This window comes from Melopsittacus undulatus, chromosome 1 (genome assembly GCF_012275295.1).
Source record: "Melopsittacus undulatus isolate bMelUnd1 chromosome 1, bMelUnd1.mat.Z, whole genome shotgun sequence".
Taxonomy (NCBI): Eukaryota; Metazoa; Chordata; class Aves; order Psittaciformes; family Psittaculidae; genus Melopsittacus; species Melopsittacus undulatus.
This window is the reverse complement of record NC_047527.1, coordinates 19266965-19273305: the sequence shown is the minus strand read 5'-3', so window position 1 is coordinate 19273305 and position 6341 is coordinate 19266965. Positions and strand designations below refer to the sequence as shown.

General features: G+C 40.5%; 1 protein-coding gene across 6 annotated transcripts in view; it reads left to right on the top strand.

The window, feature by feature from the left end:
• The window catches only part of OXR1 (oxidation resistance 1), a 218297-nt gene that overhangs the window by 151786 nt on the left and 60170 nt on the right, over positions 1-6341 (top strand). The window lies entirely within an intron of this gene.

The following is a 6341-nucleotide window of genomic DNA, read 5'->3' as shown; positions in this document are numbered from 1 at the left end:
GCAGCGGGCTCTGGGCCTCCCTCTGGCGCCGGGGCTGTGCGCGGTGGCTGAGGTAGCAGGCGGCGGCGGTCTAAGAGACCTAAGGGGGGGGGGGGGGGCTGCTCCGTTGCGGGGCCTGGGCTCTTGTCGGTGCCCGGTGGCTGCCTGAGTGGAGCCTGCGCCCTGAAGGGGTGGTGGCACAGGACGGGTAGAATACAGAACCCACCCTTGCTCTTGCTGTACGTGTTCCTGATTTCACGGCAGTGCTGTTGCATTTTCATTACCTGCTGCCTTCCCACACACGCTTTCAGTGCTGTTACTGAGCTGGGTAAGGGAAGGTGACTGGAACACAAGCTCCCTGGAGTGAGAACTCTGTTGTGTACGGGGTGGTGTCTGGCTCCTGTGTGCTACTGAAGAACAGGCTTTGGAAGTAGGTTTGGTGATGGTAAGGGCAGAAGTAAGGCTCTGCCTGACTTTCAGTAGTCCAACAGGACAGTCAAGAGACTTTGTCCTGTGCTTGAGAGCAAGAGGCCTTTGGGCTATATCAATGTTGTACTCATCTGAAGTGAGCACTCAGGTTGGCAAGCAATAGCATGAGAACTGGAGGGGTGGACAGCGAGTGTACAGAGACTATGCAGAAGAGGACTGGCCCATAAGGACTCTAGGGAAGTAATGCTACTGTTTGGAAATTAAAAAAAACATAACACAACTAGTAAAAATGGCATGGTCTTAGGACTGCTTGGAAAGAGTGTGAAGTTAAATTTGTAAAAGTATTTTATAAAAATATCAAAAATAGTATACAATGAGTAGTAAATCTTGCCCTTTTTTTCCTGTTTCAAGAAGCTCTAGGCTGAGTGGTTGATTGCATCTTTATCATGGTCTTTGGATAAGATTAAAGTCAGGTCTCTACTGAAAGGTATTATTAAAGACAATTAAATTTCTTAATTCCTTCTACGTAGAAGAGTAAAATAGGTGTTTTCCTCAAGAGAAACATAATGTTACTTGAGTAGGCAAGTCAGTAGGAATTCTCGTGTAGCCTGTCAGATGTAGATGACGTCTCCTTGTGTGCCTGAAATCACACTTCTTGCACAGAAGAACAACAGATAACTACCTATATTTACAATACCTCTTTCTTTATTCTGTGTCCCTCTTCACTAAGATGTACAAGGAGAAAAAGAGTAAGTTGGTTTTCAGCAGTAAAATTAAGTACTTTGAATAAGGCCTGTACATATTGTTAAAGGCTTGTTGACAAAGATTGCTTATGTTCTTTTGCAGAAGTGAAATGCCAGTAAAACTCTTCAGCATCTGCTGGCCTTTTAATTATGACAAGGCCATGTGTTCAGCTGCTAGTCTAAAGCGTCTGCTGTGATAAGTGTGATTTCTTGAAGCAAAAAGATCTCTGTGGCTCTTCTTCCCCTCTTGCCCTGGGACAAAGGATCAACTTAGACTGTGTTTTGGCTTTTCCCTAGCTTTGAGCAGGAAAAGTATTTCCTCAGATACTTTCATAATGTAATACTTTAGATTTGTGTTAATGAAGTATGGCTGCAGTTCTGAAAAGCAGTGTAGGTTTCTGTGTATATATAATTTGATGTGCCCTTTTGACAGAACCATACTGAGGGGTTTTCCTCACCTAGGCAAAGCACGCTGTGCAAGGCAATTAGATCTTCACTGCCCCATGCTGTCTTCTCCTTCACAGGGTCAGTTATGGGCAGAAAAAAAATATTCGTGACTGTAGGATTCTTCTTTGGCATGTGTTTTGCTGGCCTCTACAATCTGCCTGTGCCCTGGTGATGAGTGCTGTAGAAGTTGTAACAATGATGAGAATAGTTCTGTTGAAATCCAAACTGTTTTAATTAGAGATTGGTCTCCTGACATTAACTTAAACCTTAATGGCAAATCCCAACTACTCCAAATGTTCAGTCTATGGTGTTCAGGATCCAGGCCTAATTTTTACTCTAGCTTTTCCCTCCACTTAAGACTTTAAGAAAGATCTTGTCAGTGTGCATTGTTCTTGCATGGTTCAGTTTTGACTATGCATTGCTTCTTAAAAGAACAGTTTTTCACAAATACCTTAAAGCCCTGTTTCCACATTTCTGAAACAAAACAACTGGGTTTATTTGTACTGTATTTTAAAGTGAAATTAATTATCTCTTTTTTCTCATGTAATATTTGTAGATTTAAGTTCTGTTGTTTCTTGCTTGTCTTTCTAAAAATTTGAACAGCTCTACAAGGGTTCCAGGTCCAGGAAGCATGTCTGTTGAAATGGTGTACCTTAAATCACTGTTCTCAGCCTGTGTACTACTTTGGGTATGTGCAGAACAGATTACTGTATTTCTATAGCAGGGAGAAAGAGGGGACACTGGGAGACTTAGTGCCACAAGAGGCTGTAAACCTGTTTAACCAGTTTCCATTGTTTGTGTCAGCAGCCAAGTTCATGAAAGAACTTTAGGAAGGTGTTTTATGTGTTAATGATTGTGGTGGAGGATAAAAGTGCAAGGAGAACCAGAAATTCTGGAGAAAATATCTGACTTCAGTAAAGGTGTTACCAATAATTTCAGTGTAAAATTCTTTAAAAAAAAAAAACAAAAAAACCAAAAAAAACCCACCCCCCAAAAAAAAAAACCACCAAAAAAACCACCCCAGAACAGCAAAACAGCCTTGTAGGCTTTGAAATACTTCTGAAGATAGTCTCTTGGTAATTTTTAGAAAGAGCTAGTATGTATGTATGCCTAGATTCACCTGAAATGGAATGTAGCTTTCTTGTTTATTGGTAATATTGTAGATGTTAGCATATCAAAGTTGCATGCATTTTTATTTGCTTGAAGATGCAAGTCAAGGCTTTAGAGAATGTGTGATTGAGGGTTATCTTTGCTGCAGAATTAACTTGAATGTTCAGTTTGAGTCTCATGTATACAGACCTCTTAAATGAGCCAACATCCTGTCTCAGTTTATTGTGCTGTTTGTGTTGTCTGCTGTGAAAGAGGGACTGTGGCCAGCAGTAAGGGACATATATTTTCTTTTTTTCAGTGACACTGCTGGGGCCATACTATGAATATCCTCTTTGGTTTGGTGTACTGTTGTTGGAGAAGGCTTCTGAGAAACTGCAGAGGTTCCATGTTTAGGGCTGTGTGACCTGTGAGGAGGGATTGAGGGAGCTGGGCTTTGACCTTGCAAAGAGGAGACCATAATGGGTTAGAGGCAATCTAATTGTGGCTGCTGCCCCTTCTTTTCTCTTGCTCCTGAGAAGAGAGTAGGTCATGCATTTTGGCTTGAGAGGTCTTGGACAACAGAGTAAACTTCACAGAAGATAGTGGTCCATCCCTGGCACAGCGTACTGTTTTAAGCTGACCTCATTTGAAGTTGACAGTATTGCTGCTTCGCACTGGAGGCTGAAGGAGATGTACTCAAGACGTTTCTCCAGGTAACACTTGGATTCTGTGAGAATATGAATCCGTGCCTGGAGTCTCATCCTTTTTCCTTCCTAAGCGTTTTCATTTCACTTCTGTCTGCAGTCACATCATAGACGGAGAAAATACACTGCACAGGTAATCTTGACTTCCTGCAGTATGTCTCTAAAAAAGTACAGAAGTTTAAGAAATGAAAACCAGTAATTCAGAACTGCTTGCTCAGAGAATCCTCTTAACCAGTCTGTCGGAGAAAGTGTTCTAGCTGCCTTCTATTAAAGGAATTTTTGTTGGTTTTGTTCTCTTTCAGGCTCAGCTTGATCAGTTCTGAACTGTGTGGCCTGTGGGTTTATTTACTTCTGTTTTTCCTATCAATTTCTGAGTTGGCCAGTAAGGTAACCATACACAGTATACCTGTTAAGCCATATGGCTTGTTAGTTCTCTGTACTATGATGAAGGCAGCAGCAGTGTATTTGAAAGATAAATGTGTAGGGCCAAGTTATGTTACATGTCAAGTCCTGTAAAAGTTAGTATCTTCTAAAAGTCTGTCTCAGAATAAAGCAGACATAAGAATAAGGTAGGTGATTTCTTCACTTCCTCCTTACTCAGTACTTCATTTCAAGAAATTAACAGGTGTATAATAAAGTATGAGAGAGGCTTCAAACTGGAGAGACAAATTTCTGCAAGTTTTCTTGTACATACTGTTCCGGATGAAGCACATGTGAAATGTACCAGCACCCTTTGCAAAAACGCTAATGCTTCACTTTCATGTCTGAAAATACTTCAGTGGGTACAAGCATAAGAAGCAAATGTAGTCTTGGAATGCATCGGGCTGGTGACTCAGTCATCTTGTGATATGTTAATGTATGCACAATTTTCCGACTTACTCGCTACTAGCACATAGAAGTGCTTGACTATTCCCTTGGTGCATGTGATGCTAAATGATATTTTACTTCACGTTATGGTTTGTACTGCTATATCTTGCCCTGCTTTTTTTTTTTGTTGTTGTTGTTTTGGTTTGGTTTGCTTTGGTTGTTTTCTTCCAAGCTTTGGGACTTTTTCTGCAGCCTTTGTTGTTGATTGTGCCTCTGAGTTTGTTTGCTGATGTACAATTGAACTGGTTTCAAAACTAGTCCATTGGGAACTCATTAATAGACCCCTCCATTCTGCTAGTTTCTATTTCACTCTCCCCTCTACTGAATTTTTGACATAGTTTACAATTCTTAGTCTGCTTCTGCTGTTCAGTAGGATTCTGATGTATAAAATGTTTTACTGAAGTTCAGCTTACAGAAGCTCCAATTATATGCCAGGTTAGTTTGTAATCTAAGTATAGTTTATTCTAGTAATCTAGTGTCCTTTGACTGCATGCATTTTTGTTTTAATGTGTCATGTTTCATTCATGTCTTATTTTTTCTGGTTAATTCCAATTTCCAGCATTAAAACAGTTTTGAAGCTGATGCTTTATGACATCCTGCATGTACGTGGCTGCTTTTCAACTTAATATAATGTATGGATGATAAATTTCTGTGTGTCAATAAGCAATGCACCTCATTATGTTACATGTGTGGATCTTCCTTGGGCTTGGTTTGGTGGTGTCCTCATGCATCTGCATTGCCTGACGGAAGAATGTGGGGGGGAGTCATAGTTATCGATAATTCCAATTGCAAGCAACATGGTTTAGTCCTGCATAAAGCAGGGAAGGCAATGTTCTCAGGTTAGGTTCTCAGTGCTTAATCAGCTGGGCCTTGAAAATGCCCAAGAATGGAAACTGTACAACTGCTCTGGGCAATTGAATTTTTACCTTTTATCCAGTCAGAAGCGCTCCTTTTGGTTTACTATGTCTGTTGTCTTTTGTTCTTCCATGGTACATTGCTGAAGAGCCTGGCCGTGTTGTCTTGATATCTATGTGGAAGTTAGCTAGCAGGTATGGGAGGGCTTTTTCAGCAGAGCTGCTCCCTGGCCAGGCGGTGGCACCCTGTACAGCACAAAGGCTCTTCCTTCCCATTCCCATTTCGTAAGGTTCCTGTCATCCTCCATCCTCTCCAGGTCCCCCTGCATAGTAATCCTGCCCTCAGGTCTGTTGCATGGACCCCCCAGTTTGATGTCATCTACAAACCTAATGCAGTAAACTTATAAAATGGTTAAACTGTATACATGCACATTCCAGATGGAACAGGAAAGGAGGTTTACTGTTATGTGTTAGGGGGATCACAAAAAGAATTTGAATCAGTGTTGAATCTATTGCAGGAAAACTATTTTGATGTGTTGAGGTGCTGACACAGTATTAACGAGGTCTTAGATACATTTAGTTTGGGGTTTTGGTTGAGAAAAATGTGAACAAAAGCATCATGTGGAGAGCAGTGATAAGGATCGAGAGTGTTGAGAGCATGACTTTGTTAGACTGAATCACAAATACGTAGCAGTTGCTTAAAGAGGGCATTAAAGGGGGCATTGTTTATGATGCTGCCTTGGTCTGAAAACCTACCATTTTGGCTAGAAAACTGCAGGCTGTGAGCATCTTACAGGCTACTATTAAGGCCTCTTTATTTCTGGTTCTTAAGACACTGGAAGATAACTGAGAATATTTCAGTAATTAGCATATCTATCTGCAGGAGAGGGAGGAGGCTCAATGAAACAGTCCCTCTATTGAGATATAGCTCCTGCTGTTAGGAAACCCAAGTCACCAGGTCTTATGGAATATGAAGATTTCCTACTTTAATAATTTTTGTTTATATATTAATAGAATTTAAAGATCTAATGGCTTTTAATCAGAACTAATCTTATAAAGATGTAATATCTATGCTCATCTGTTTTATCAATTAGAAAGTTACTTTATGTGCTGCTAGGTAACAGTGTATTTGCAAATATTTTAAAAAAGATACTTCCTTGCTTTTTTATGATTCAGTTTTTAAAAATCTTTACCCCATGTGTGCTGCATTGGTTTGTTGGGTTTTTTTT